The sequence below is a fragment of the Pleurodeles waltl genome, chromosome 6, assembly GCF_031143425.1.
Source record: "Pleurodeles waltl isolate 20211129_DDA chromosome 6, aPleWal1.hap1.20221129, whole genome shotgun sequence".
In the NCBI taxonomy this organism is placed as follows: domain Eukaryota; kingdom Metazoa; phylum Chordata; class Amphibia; order Caudata; family Salamandridae; genus Pleurodeles; species Pleurodeles waltl.
Genome location: NC_090445.1, coordinates 1,154,957,005 through 1,154,971,920, shown reverse-complemented (window position 1 = coordinate 1,154,971,920; position 14,916 = coordinate 1,154,957,005). Strand labels below are relative to the sequence as shown.

At 46.2% G+C, this 14,916-nt stretch overlaps 1 long non-coding RNA gene across 1 annotated transcript in view; it reads right to left on the bottom strand.

The window, feature by feature from the left end:
• Positions 1 to 1,354: 1,354 nt before the first annotated feature.
• Positions 1,355 to 14,916, bottom strand: part of LOC138300698 (uncharacterized) — a 51,126-nt gene continuing 37,564 nt past the window's right edge. Inside the window, exon 2 of the long non-coding RNA XR_011204986.1 lies at positions 1,355 to 4,513. This is a non-coding gene — a long non-coding RNA (uncharacterized lncRNA). The remainder of the gene's footprint in view (positions 4,514 to 14,916) is intronic.

The following is a 14,916-nucleotide window of genomic DNA, read 5'->3' as shown; positions in this document are numbered from 1 at the left end:
CAGTAAGTGATCATTCTGAGCCTGAAGAAGGCACAAGCAGTTTGGTGAATGTGGGGTTGAGGAGGGAGACGTGGCCAAGGAAGGCTGAAAGACTGACAGCTGTTGCGTCGAAGGAATGCATCCTAAAAACAATCAGTGAAAAAACAGAGACAAGTGAGCAAAGTGACAGAGAATAAAAATAGACATGCAGTAAGAAGATCAAAGAGAAAATGGGTGCCTCCTTGAAGGTTCTCAGCTCCTGAATGGACTTACTTGCTGAGAGTGGGCCTGACTCGAGAACACATGCAACTGATGATCAACAAAAGGGTTTTGAAAAACATCCATGAATAGTGCTATTACAGGGACGATTGATCAATTTTTGATTTTAGACTGACTTAAGTCAAGAGATATTTCTAGATGACTCAGACTTAGGTTGAGAATTTGTGAAAGTTAAGACCAGCCTCCAGTAGATGAGGAGGGGTGTCATTATTAGAAAAAGCTTGTTGTAGGGTAGGGTCAACTTCTGAATTTAACTGGATCAATATTTTAATTTTGAACAAGAAAAAGTTTTGCCAATTTGCACAAGCAGAAATGACAATCAGAATTTTGCTTTTGATTTTTGTGCTCTTTTGATCTGATTTGAGAGAAACCATGGAGTCTGATTCACCAAACAATCTTAGAGTGATAATAACCATAAAGGCTATTGGCTTAATTATCTTGATTGTTGGTCTATTAGTGGGCTTGACTTCTTCAGTTGAGAATGCTTCCACTGAAACTAAACCTGATTCAACTTATACAGAAGGACAGCATAGATTTAACACAAGGATAGATCTAAAGATCTAAAGAAAACTTCACTGACAATGTTTTCTTTAACCTTGTACTCAAGCACTCTTGTGTCACCAATATTACTGAGGTTTCTAAGGATCTGAAGATCTGGAAGAAACAGGTGCCAGGGAAGTGATAGTGGAAGGATTTTCTGCAGTAGGTATATGGCTTAGTAGTTTTGGCAGTGAATTATTAGGTAGTATATTAACTCTAATAGTAATGATTGCAATATCTGTGATATTTTTATTTTTTTCATCAGGAGAATTAAACTGATAACTGCAAAGAGTGGGTCTAATGTAATGGAAGAGAGCTGAAAAAAAGGAATGGGAGAAAAAGAAAGAGAATAGGTAGAGCTTGAGGAGTAGCATAGGCATACTTAGGACAAACTGGGGGATTTAGAGAAGTCTTGATGTAAGCTGTGGAGGTCAACAACTGTATATGAAGTGCAGTTTCAAAGTGATTTATGAATGTAATTTGTGATGACATCACCAGATGGGGGATCTGATGGGAACTTTTTTCAATTAAATGATTTTGCGTTCATTTACATTAGTCTGCATCAGGCAAATGTATTTAATGTGTGAGATTCATAGTAAAGCTAACCAAAGCTAATATAGGCCTCAATTTCAAACAGTGAATGTTTAGCTGACACATTAACTGATCATCATGTATTTTCCCTCTTTCTTGTTACAGAGCTATACAAAGCTGTACCAGCGAACATTTAATATAACTCTTGTTTGACTTTTCATGTAAATGTTTATCTTTGTATGTTCCTCGGAGAACAAAAAAATGAGCAAGCACCTGAGAATAAGAACATCCTGAAAAAATTGTATCATGTAGCCCTAGATATCAAGGCAAAGATAGTTTTGCAGAGGCTCCATTGTGAGTTAAGAGTGGAAAAGAACTGGAGTTATATTATCGTAATGTGTCCGATCTCGATTGGTTCTCTTCGTGGGACCGGTGTAGAGGCAGTGCTTTAAATGGGCCGGTACTGTCCGGTACTGAGTACCGGCACTTTTTTATTTTGAGAGGGAGAGAACCAGAACATCTCAACAAAAACATAATACTCTTAATTGGAGAGTATCAGCAGTTCTCGGAAACAAGCAGGTACTCTGGCACACTGTACCTGCACTTTAAGTTTTCCATTTCAAGCACTGTGTAGAGGTGTATTTTTTCAACAAGAAGATTGAAATTAAGAACTGTACAGGTAGGAGATACTTTCCTTACTCCCTTTAGAGATGATGTCTTTTTCTCTCACCTGAAAGAGTTAGACTCATGGGCAAATACCTTCCCCACTTGCTTGACTGAATCTTTGTTTGGTTTTGCCATAAGACACTTTCCATGCTGACACCCTCTGCCTGCCTTGTCCCCAACTTTCCTAGTCTAGTTATAGGGAACTTTCCTTCTTGGGAAGCTGAGCCTGCTTTGATTTACTTTACTTACCCCTCAGGGAGTGATGAGATTCATGAGAGTCTGAAAGAGGGACTCCATCGCCCAAAGTAGGTACCCAGCAGGTGTGTCTCTTGGTGCATCAAAAAGGCAGGAAGAAAGCGATAGGCATAATGAAGGACTGCATAATGCTAGATCTGGTCAAGCAGCACGATAGTACCCGAACTTCCGTGCAGATGTGCAGTGAAAACAGAAGGGGAAAACAGAAGGCGTGTGAAATGCTCCGTGAACCACATCAGGGAGTGCTGAGATGAGGTTCATGAGAGTCTGAAAGAGGGACTCCATCGTCAAAAGAGGGACATAGAGAGAGATGATTTAGGCCATGACCCTCCAACCCACCCTCATGGACAAGGTAGAGGACACTGTAGTGGCCCTGGGGATCAGGTAGCACAGCTTTGACCACCAAGGGGAATGACCGGTGTAGAAGATTCCCCACTTCTCGGGAGCCCTGCCTGTAACCACCGTGATAAACTCTATCATATCCTTGATGGAGCAAGAAGGGGAATTGGGTTCCCTCTTGGTGCATCAGAATGGCAGGAAGAAGCAATGGCCGTAACGAAAGACCACAGGATGCTTGATTCAGTCTAGCAGAAAAATAGTACCTGAACTTCTGTGCAGATGTGCAGTGAAAACAGAAATCGTGTGTAATGCCCTGTGGATATCGTGTGACCAAATGGTGGAGTGCCCTCTGCAAATGTGTTGGTGCAGTGGAAACAGCGTGTGTGTTGGTGTGGTGGATTAAATCAGTCAAAAAAATCCCAAATAACCAAGCTGACACAAAACAAATGAAGACAAATCCCCTGCACCCAACAACCCCACCCCATACTTCCACATAGAAACATCTGCCGCCTTCAGAACACAAACATAACCCCATAACATTATATATTGAACGTAAAGTGGTGGATTGCTCCTGTTTGCAGGATCTCATTGCAGTCAGTTCCTCGGAAAAGAAAATATGTCAGCAGCAGCTCCGGTTTTCCTCAGTTTCCTTATGCCGTTGGTGCTCCGGATCATGTCACAGGGCATGAGGACACTTTCTCATCTTCTTTGGCAGGGTAAAGAACAACAGAGCCCTCTGGGGGCACCCCCTCGAGTATAAGCCTGGGGGAGGCAGCAGTGGTACTTCAGCTGGGTCCCTGATTTGTCTGACCCCCAGAGAGCGAGCCAGTCTCTGTTCCGCTCCCTTCCTTGTGGAAGCAAGTCCAAATCACCGTCTTACCTTGGCAGTGGTGGACTTTTTCGGCTGAGATTGCTTCTCTGCTAGACAGGGATATCAGTGCGTGGGTGCAGGGAACAGAGCTGCTTCTAGTCTGTGAGCCAGTCCAATGCCACCTCTGACACTCTGGCACATTAATAAAAATGTTTTTTCCACTGTAGATCACCTTCAGCCGTGCAGGAAACAGAAGCATGTGGGAGAGGTTAAATGCCTTCTGCTTTTGCATGACCGCTGCATATGACCGTCTTCTGGCCTGTACCTCTCTAGTGTCATCCAGAAATATCAGTATCTTGGTGTCCGTGCAGTGCAGGTCTGGGAGGTGCCTCACCACCTGCAGGATGGAGTCTCTGTCCCGGAAGTTGAGGATGCAGCCGATTATGAGTCTACGTAGGGCCACTAGGGGAGGCTTGGGCATCAGCTCCCTAAGTGCCTGTTCCACCACAAACCTGTTAGATACTTATCTTTTGCGATCCATGACGTAATCCAACGTTCCAGGAATGCAGTGTGATATGGCACCTCTATCACCTCTGGAAAACCTGAGCAATCTCAGGGTATTAATTAGCAATCTATTTTCTGCACCCTCTTCCCGATTATGTAGCTCTGCAGATTGGACAGAAGGCAGGACTCTTTGGCTTTGAGTTCAGTTAAAAGTTGAAAGGCGTTCTTCAGCGTCAGTAAGTCTGTCGGTAACATTGAGTATGCATTGGCACGAAAGCACCACATCATCATGGACCTCATGAATCTTGGCTTTCACCACAGTCTGGGATGCACGGATAGCCTGGAGGACTCTGGGAAGATCTCTGGTACAGATGGGTAAATTGCTCCTGGATGTCATGCCAGAGGTAGGAGGGGTCATCCTGAGACTTGTGGCATATTTATCTATGCGAGTCTGGAAGGAATGAGAAGGGGGACCATATCCTACCCCATTGTTGCAAAAAGGCTATCACTGGAGAACAACAGTCTAGGTGCCCAGCCGGCTTGTAGCAATGAGGATGACAGCATGAGCAGCTGAGGACCCGCTGAGGACAGAGGGAGCTATCGGAGAGTCTAGAAGCAAGAACAGTACATATAAATTTATCATCAGCAAAATTGTACAAAGTATAAAGGTAAGAACAGTACATATCAATTTATTATTAGCAAAATTGTTGCAATCTGGTACTTTAGAGCAAATGAAAGTATCAAAGACTCTTATTTCCAGGATGCAATTCATTATATTACTTCTAGGGCTAAGCCAATATCTTATCAAGGAAACAATCTGGCAATTTATTATAAAGAAACATTCATTGATTAGACCTCCAATGTCCTCTTCTTAATGAACAGCTCTTCGCATCACAGTATGAAACTACAAATCTATTTATAGGAAGAGAATTCCTCAAAATGTTGTCTAAACAGCTAGCATCACCACAAATGGATCTAAAGCAGACACTTGTATATAAATATCAAATAGATTTGAACATTTGATGCAAGTAATTGAACAGTCCTGCTCTCTCTCTATTGTATTCTATTCTATTCTATTCTATGTGATCTTATATAGCGCATGACTACCCGGGGGCCTTCCAGCGCTGCCATAGACAGAATGGGTGGTCAGAATAGTGCTGATGAGGAGATTCAGTCACCAAAAAGCCAGGTCTTAAAGGCCTTGCGGAAGGGAAGCTCACACTCCAGAAGATGCACTTCCAGAGGTAGAGTCTTCCAGAGTCTGGGGGCCAGAAAGGACATGGATCTGCCATCCCAGAGGGATCTGCAAATATTAGGGCACTTCAGTAAGTTGGCTGACGAAGATCGGTGGGCTCTCCCAGGGAGATATGGGGAGTCTAGAGATCTTAACAAAAAGGGGCCCATATTTTTAATTGCCCTATGCATGATGTAGAGGGACTTAAACTGCACTTGGAGTTCCACAGGAAGCCAGTGTAGGTCGCTCAGAGCCTAGGTGGCCAAATGATGCTTAGAAATGTTCATCAGAAGATGTGCAGCACTGTGGCAAATCTTTGCAAAAGAGTGAGATGGTTCATGGTATTGAAAGCTGCACTGAGATTCAACAAGATAATAGCTTCAGATCCTACTTGATCTAGGAGGCACCTGAGTTCCTCAACCACTGCCAACAGCACTGTTTCTGTGCTATGTAGTGGGCAGAAGCCCATCTGAGTGGAGTGAAGAAATTCCTTCAATTCAAGGAAAGCTGAGAGATTTTTGTTTACATGTTTTTCTAGCAACTTAGAAACTCCAGGTAACAGGGAGAGAGGCCTATAGTTGCTCAAGTTAGAAGGGTCTAAATTGGGTTTCTTCAAGAGTGGCTTAATAAGTGCAAGTTTACACTGGTGAGAAACCAACAGTACAGGGAGAGATTAAGTAGATCTGTTAGTACTGTGGCAATAACGTCAGACCCTTGGCGAAGGATGTAAAGAGGAGCAGGATCTAGGGGAGAGACCTAATTTTACAGTATTTAAGAGTTCCTTGACCGCGCTCAACGTGAGATGCGGAAAAGCCGAAAGAGAACACTCTTGTGGACCCTGAAGAGGTTAACTGGGGCCAGAATCTGCTAGATCAGGAGTGTTCGAGAAGGAGGAATAGATATCCCTGATTTTTTTTCTGGAAGAAATAGGCCAATTTGTCACAGTGCTCTACCAATGCCATCGAAGTAGGGCTGTGCTGTAGGTGCAGGGATAGGTTTGACAATCGTAAAGATTTCTTTGGGAGAATTGGAGGAGTTGGGGGTTTTGGTGAAGTAAAAGGCAGCTTGAGAAACTTTGCTCTCCATGTGATAAAGCCTAATAGCATTCCTATATTATATTTTACTAATCACATCATATGTCTTTCTCCATCTTCTTTCTAGGTGCTTGCATTCTTTCTTCTAAGACGTTAAATGGGCGGTGAACCAAGGGGGTAGTGAGTGTCTCTTTGCCATTTCACCAGAAAGTCTACAGCCAACGAGTAGGTCAACCACTCATTAAACTGGTGTGTGGCTAGATCAACGTCATCTGCAGGATCAGGTTTAGAGGTTTCCAATTCTGCAGACTGAGTTTGGACCAAGCTCGGTCCAGTTGTTTAGCCAAGGAAAGGGGTCTGGAGGGGAAGATATGGGTAGGGTAAAATGAATAAGGAAATGATCAAACCAGGTCAAGGGAAGAGGGGTTTGAGCAGTAGGTTCCTAATATTATTAAAGACAAGGTCAATGGTATGGTCTTATCGTGAGTCGGGCCCTCAGCTAACTGGAGCAGCTGTGGGAAGGCCATTATCATGGATTAACGTTTTGAAGGCATTGTTATTCGAGTCGTCCACAAGAGACTGAAATCACAGAGTACAGTGAAATTAGTCCTATCCATAGCTAGCCCGACAATTACCTCCGGAAGAGCTTGAATGAACTGAGCATAGTGGCCAGGGGGTTTGCATAGGAGAACTCAGGTGAAGGAAAAGGTGGGACACAGCGTTAGAGCGAAAGCCAAGCTCTCACAGTTAGGAATGATGGATGCAGCTGATGTGCAATTAAATGAATCCCTATGGAAAATTGCGATCCCACTGCCAGTTTTACCCTGCCTACAACATCGGGCTCAGAGTCCTCTGACAGCCACTTCTCAGTTAGAACAGTGCATCAGGACTAGAGTCAAGTAAGAAATCAAATAAGTCAAACTTATGGGCGGCAAGGGACCAAAAATTGGCTAAATAGTCTACATGGAGGGATGTGGGGGAAGCCTTGGGCTGACTTAGGCCAGGCTGTGCTGACCAACCACAGATGTTACAAGGCCGTAGTGGAAGGCTAATGTCGATTGCATGCATGCAAAAGTCTGAAAGTATTGTGTGAAGTGCCAACAGTTGGCCACATGAGTAAACTACCTTATCTGAGTGAAAAAGGCCAGCATCCCTGGCCCCTGATCCCAGAAGGGCGTTGACTGGCGCAGACGGGCTTGCCTTAGGTGCACCTTGGGCATGGCAGTGGCACATCCGCTGTGCGTCTGCACCACGTCCTTCATTTAAGACATGCCCGACAACAACTACAGCGCTGGGAAATGCCTGCTATAATGGCAAAGAGAAGGTCCTCACTTGCTTCAATCCTGTCCCCCAAATACAAATCCCCACAATAGAATTATAACAGAAATCAGCTTTATTCAATGTCTGCCAGTATTTAAATTATCGTCCTGTTTGTCCTGATTTTAATGCATAGCTCTTATTAAAAAGCACTTTCTGTAGGAGGCTGGCCTGGCTTGTAGTGGGTACCAAGGGGTACTTACACTCTGTACCAGGTCCAGTTATCCCTTATTAGTGTAGAAGAGGTGTTTCTAGCAGCTTAGGCTGATAGAAGGTAGCTATAGCAGAGCAGCATAGGCTGAACTAGGAGACATGCAAAGTTCCTACTGTACCACTGGTGTCACATGCACAATATCATAAGAAAACACAATACACAGATATACTAAAAATAAAGGTACTTTTTTTTTTTGACAACATGCCAAAAGTATCTCAGTGAGTACCCTCAGAATGAGGATGCCAAATATACACAAGATATATGTACACAATACCAAAAATATGCAGTAATAGCAAAAGGAAGTAATGCAAGCAGTGTAATATTACAATGTATTGCAATAGGAGCACATAGGTATAGGGGCAACACAAACCATATACTCCAAAAGTGGAATGCAAATAACGTATGGACCCCAAACCTATGTGAGCTCGTAGAGGGTCGCTAGGACTGTAAGAAAACAGTGAGGGTGAGAAAAATAGCCCACTCCAAGACCCTGAAAAGTAGGTGTAAAGTGCACCTATATTCTCCAGAGAGCACAGAAGTCGTGATAAGGGATTTCTGCAAGAAAGACCAACACCAGCAATGCAACCAAAGTGGATTTCCGGACGAGAGTACCTGTGGAACAAGGGGACCAAGTCCAAGAGTCGCGACAAAGTCGAGATTGGGCAGATGCCCAGGAAATGCCAGCTGAGGGTGCAAAGAAGCTGCCACCGGATGGTAGAAGCTGTGGATTCTGCAAGATCGAAGAGGGCTAGAAACTTCCCCTTTGGAGGATGGATGTCCCACGTCGTGAAGAAGCTTGCAGAGGTGTTCCCACGCAGAAAGACCTCAAACAAGCCTTGCTAGCTGCAAGGGTCGCGGTTAGGGTTTTTGGATGCTGCTGTGGCCCACGAGGGACCAGGATGTCGCCATTTGGATGAGGAGACAGAGGGGCCGCCCAGCAAGTCAGGGAGCCCTCACAGGAGCAGGCAGCACCCGCAGAAGTACCGGAACAGGCACTTGGAAGAGGAGTGAACCGGAGCTCACCTGAAGACACAAAAGGGAGTCCCACGACGCCGGAGGACAACTCAGGAGGTTGTGCACTGCAGGTTAGAGTGTCGGGGACCCAGGCTTGGCTGTGCACAAAGGAAATCCTGGAAGAATGCACAGGAGCCGGAGCAGCTGCAAATCACGCGGTACCCAGCAATGCAGTCTAGCGTGGGGAGGCAAGGACTTACCTCCACCAAACTTGGACTGAAGAGTCACTGGACTGTGGGAGTCACTTGGACAGAGTTGCTGAGTTCCAGGGACCACGCTCGTCGTGCTGAGAGGGGACCCAGAGGACCGGTGATGCAGTCTTTTGTTGCCTGCGGTTGCAGGGGGAAGATTCCGTCGACCCACGGGAGATTTCTTCAGAGCTCCTAGTGCAGAGAGGAGGCAGGCTACCCCCACAGCATGCACCACCAGGAAAACAGTCGAGAAGGCGGCAGGATCAGCGATACAAGGTTGCAGTAGTCATCTTTGCTACTTTGTTGCGGTTTTGCAGGCGTCCTGAGCAGTCAGCGGTCGATCCTTTGGCAGAAGGTGAAGAGAGAGATGCAGAGGAACTCTGATGAGCTCTTGCATTCGTTATCTAAAGAATTCCCCAAAGCAGAGACTCTAAATAGCCAGAAAAGGAGGTTTGGCTACTTAGGAAGGAGGATAGGCTAGCAACACAGGTAAGAGCCTATCAGGAGGAATCTTTGACGTCACCTGCTGGCACTGGCCACTCAGAGCAGTCCAGTGTGCCAGCAGCACCTCTGTTTCCAAGATGGCAGAGGTCTGGAGCACACTGGAGGAGCTCTGGGCACCTCCCCAGGGAGGTGCAGGTCAGGGGAGTGGTCATTCCCCTTTCCTTTGTCCAGTTTCGCGCCAGAGCAGGGCTGGGGGATCCCTGAACCGGTGTAGACTGGCTTATGCAGAGATGGGCACCATCTGTGCCCATCAAAGCATTTCCAGAGGCTGGGGGAGGCTACTCCTCCCTAGCCCTGACACCTATTTCCAAAGGTAGAGGGCGTAACACCCTCTCTCTGAGGAAGTCCTTTGTTCTGCCTTCCTGGGCCAAGTCTGGCTGGACCCCAGGAGGGCAGAAACCTGTCTGAGGGGTTGGCAGCAGCAGCAGCTGCAGTGAAAACCCCGGGAAAGGTAGTTTGGCAGTACCCGGGTCTGTGCTAGAGACCCGGGGGATCATGGAATTGTCTCCCCAATGCCAGGATGGCATTGGGGTGACAATTCCATGATCTTAGACATGTTACATGGCCATGTTCGGAGTTACCATTGTGACGCTATACATAGGTAGTGACCTATGTATAGTGCACGTGTGTAATGGTGTCCCCGCACTCACAAAGTCCGGGGAATTTGCCCTGAACGATGTGGGGGTACCTTGGCTAGTGCCAGGGTGCCCACACAACTAAGTAACTTGGCACCCAACCTTCACCAGGTGACGGTTAGACATATAGGTGACTTATAAGTTACTTAAGTGCAGTGTAAAATGGCTGTGAAATAATGTGGGCATTATTTCACTCAGGCTGCAGTGGCAGGCCTGTGTAAGAATTGTCAGAGCTCCCTATGGGTGGTAAAAGAAATGCTGCAGCCCATAGGGATCTCTTGGAACCCCAATACCCTGGGTACCTCAGTACCATATACTAGGGAATTATAAGGGTGTTCCAGTATGCCAATGTGAATTGGTGAAATTGGTCACTAGCCTGTTAGTGACAATTTAGAAAGCAGAGAGAGCATAACCACTGAGGTTCTGGTTAGCAGAGCCTCAGTGAGACAGTTAGTCATCACAGAGGGAACACATACAGGGCACACTTATGAGCACTGGGGCCCTGGCTGGCAGGGTCCCAGTGACACATACACTAAAACAACATATATACAGTGAAATATGGGGGTAACATGCCAGGCAAGAGGGTACTTTCCTACACAACCCCCCCCAAAACGAAGGACAATAAGACTAGCCATGACCTGATGAGTCTTCATTGTCTAAGTGGAAATATCTGGAGAGTCCATCTGCATTGGAGTGGGTACGCCCAGGACTGTGTTCCACTGTATAGTCCATTCCCTGTAGAGATATGGACCACCTCAACAATTTAGGGTTTTCACCTTTCATTTGTTTTAGCCAAAGTAGAGGTTTGTGGTCTGTCTGAACAATGAAGTGAGTGCCAAACAGGTATGGCCTCAACTTCTTCAGTGCCCAGACCACAGCAAAGGCCTCCCTCTCTATGGCAGACCAACGCTTTTCTCTAGGGGTCAACCTCCTGCTGATAAAAGCAACAGGTTGATCCTGGCCCTCAGAATTGAGTTGTGATAAGACTGCCCCTACCCCTAATTCAGATGCATCAGTTTGAACAATGAATTTCTTGGAGTAACATGGGCTTTTTAGGACAGGTGCAGTGCACATGGCCTGTTTCAGCTCCTCAAAAGCTTTCTGACAGCTAGCTTTCCACAATACCTTTTTAGGCATTTTCTTAGAAATGAGATCATTAAGAGGGGCAGCAATGGAGCCATAGTTCTTTATGAACCTCCTGTAATACCCAGTGAGGCCTAAGAAGGCTCTCACCTGGATCTGAGTTGTAGGGGGAACCCAATCTATAATAGTTTGGATTTTCTCCTGAAGTGGTGCAATCTGGTCTCCACCTACCAGGTGTCCCAGATAAACCACTTTCCCCTGCCCTATCTGGCACTTTGAAGCCTTGATAGTGAGGCCTGCCTTTTGCAGGGCCTCCAAAACTTTCCACAGGTGGACCAGGTGATCATCCCAGGTGGAGCTAAAGACAGCTGTATCATCTAGATATGCTGCACTAAAGGCCTCCAACCCTTGCAGGACTGTATTCACCAACCTCTGAAAAGTGGCAGGTGCATTTTTCAAACCAAAGGGCATTACTGTGAATTGGTAGTGCCCTCCAATAGTCAAAAATGCAGTTTTTGCTTTAGCATCCTTTGATAACTTGATCTGCCAATACCCTGCAGTCAAATCAAAGGTGCTTAGATACTTGGCAGATGCCAGTGTATCTATGAGCTCATCTGCCCTGGGTATAGGGTGAGCATCAGTTTTTGTTATCTGGTTGAGACCTCTGTAATCTACACAAAACCTCATTTCTCTTTTCCCATCTTTAGAGTGAGGCTTTGGTCCAAGCACCACAGGAGAGGCCCATGGGCTTTCAGAGTGCTCAATCACTCCCAGTTCAAGCATTTTCTGAACCTCTTGTTTTATGCAGTCCCTGACATGGTCAGGCTGCCTATAGATCTTACTTTTGACAGGCATGCTGTCTCCAGTATCTATAGTGTGCTCACACCAAGATGTGGTGCCTGGCACAGTAGAAAAGAGTTCAGAAAACTGACCCAGGAGATTTATGCAGTGGTCTTTCTGCTCAGCAGTAAGACAGTCTGCTAACACTATACCTTCCACTAGAGCATCTTGTTCTGTGGAGGAGAAGAGATCAGGGAGAGGGTCACTCTCTTCTTCCTGTCCCTCATCTGTTGCCATGAGCAGGGTGAGATCAGCCCTGTCATAGTAGGGTTTTAGGCGATTGACATGGAGCACCCTAAGGGGACTCCTGGCAGTGCCCAAGTCAACCAAGTAGGTGACTTCTCCCTTCTTTTCAACAATGATGTGGGGCCCACTCCATTTGTCTTGGAGTGCTCTTGGGGCCACAGGCTCCAAGACCCACACCTTCTGTCCTGGTTGGTACTGAATCAGAACAGCCTTCTGGTCATGCCATTGCTTTTGGAGCTCTTGGATGGCCTGAAGGTTTTTACTGGCCTTTTTCATGTATTCTGCCATTCTGGATCTTAGGCTGAGTACATAGTCCACTATGTCTTGCTTAGGAGCTTTTAAAGGTTGTTCCCAACCCTCCTTTACAAGTGTTAGAGGACCTCTTACAGGGTGTCCAAATAGGAGTTCAAAGGGGCTGAAGCCCACTCCTTTCTGGGGTACCTCCCTGTAAGCAAAAAGGAGGCAAGGTAACAGGACATCCCATCTCCTCCTGAGTTTTTCAGGGAGTCCCATTATCATTCCTTTGAGAGTTTTATTAAACCTCTCTGCCAGTCCATTTATTTGTGGATGATAAGGTGTGGTGAATGTGTATGTTACACCACATTCCTTCCACATGGCCTTCAAGTATGCAGACGTAAAGTTGCTACCCCTGTCTGATACCACCTCTTTTGGGAAACCCACCCTGGAAAAGATTCCCATGAGGGCCTTTGCCACTGCAGGTGCTGTAGTGGTCCTAAGAGGAATAGCTTTAGGATATCTTGTGGCATGGTCCACTACCACCAAGATAAACCTATTGCCTGAAGCAGTAGGAGGGTCAAGGGGGCCAACTATGTCAACCCCTACCCTTTCAAAGGGAACCCCAACCACAGGCAGTGGAATAAGGGGAGCCTTTGGGGTGCCACCAGTCTTGCCACTGGCTTGACAGGTGACACAGGACTTACAAAAATCTTTTGTGTCCTCTGACATTCTAGGCCAATGAAACAGGGGGACAAGCCTTTCCCATGTTTTAATTTGCCCTAAATGTCCAGCCAAGGGAATGTCGTGGGCTAGAGTTAGGAGGAACTCTCTGTATTGCAGGGGAATGGCCAATCTCCTGGCTGCTCCAGGTTTAGGGTCCCTTGCCTCTGTATACAAGAGGTTGTCCTCCCAGTAAACTCTATGTGAGTCACTGACATCCCCATTTTGCTGTTTGACAGCTTGCTGTCTTAGACCCTCTAATGTGGGACAGGTTTGCTGGAACTCAGCTCCTCCCTGGCAGGCCCCCCTCCACCCAAAAGCTTAGCAGTGTCTGCTGCCAGCTCCTCTGGTGAAGGTTCTGCACAGGGGGGAAATTCTTCTTCCTCAGAAGTTGAATCATCTGTAGAGGGAGGGATAGTGGGTAGGGATTTACCCTTACTAACCCTAGCTTTAGGGAGCACTTGGTCCATTGTTCCAGGATCCAAGTCACCCTGTCCTTTTTGCTTTTTGGCCTGAGCCCTGGTTAAAGCAAAAATATGCCCAGGAATGCCCAGCATTGCTGCATGAGCCTCCAACTCCACTTCTGCCCAAGCTGATGTCTCTAAATTATTCCCTAGTAGACAGTCTACAGGTAATTCTGAGGCAACCACAACTTTCTTTGGACCAGTAACCCCCCTCCCCCAGTTGAGATTTACAACAGCCATGGGGTGGCTAAGAGTGTTGTTATGAGCATCAGTCACTTGGTATTGGTGACCAAGTAGGTGTTGTTCAGGGTGTACCAGTTTCTCTATTACCATGGTAACACTGGCACCTGTGTCCCTGTAGGCCTGAACCTCAACACCATTGATTAGGGGAAGTTGCTTTTTACTTATCCATATTAAGGGGACAAGCAACCAAGGTGGCCAAATCAATGGCACCTTCAGAGACTAGCACAGTCTCTGTGGTCTCCCTAACAAGACCAACCCCAACTAAATTACCAAAAGTGAGCCCAGCTACTCCCTTGGATTGGCTATTAGTAGGTTTGCTCCCACCACCACTGCTATTACTAGGGGCACTAGGTGTAGCAGTAGGGGTTGTGGTAGTGGGAGGCGTGGTACTTTTCTTTGGACAACTGGTATCAGTTGTCCAATGGCCTTTTACTTTACATAAATAGCACCATGGTTTCTTTACTTGATTAGAAGAGGATTTGGGCCCACCACCCCCACCAGAGTGCTTTTGTGGGCCTGATGAAGACTCATTTTTAGATTTGTCCCCACCCTTGTCTGAAGACTTACCATCCTTCTTCTTGCCATCCTTGTCACCCCCTGTATGAACTTTTCTGTTCACTCTTGTTCTGACCCATTTGTCTGCCCTCTTTCCCAATTCTTGGGGAGAGGTCAGATCTGAGTCCACTAGATATTGGTGTAACAAATCAGACACACAGTTATTCCGAATATGCTCTCTCAAGATTAGATTGTACAGGCTTTCATAGTCAGAAACTTTACTGCCATGTAACCACCCCTCCAAGGCCTTTACTGAATAGTCAACAAAGTCTACCCAGTCTTGTGAGGACTCTTTTCTGGTTTCTCTGAACTTAATCCTGAACTGTCCAGTGGTTAAGCCAAATCTATCCAAGAGTGCATTCTTCAAAACTGTAAAATTATTGGCATCACTTTTCTTCACAGTAAGGAGCCTATCCCTACCCTTTCCACTGAAAGATAGCCATAGGATAGCAGCCCACTGCCTTTGAGGGACCCCCTGTAC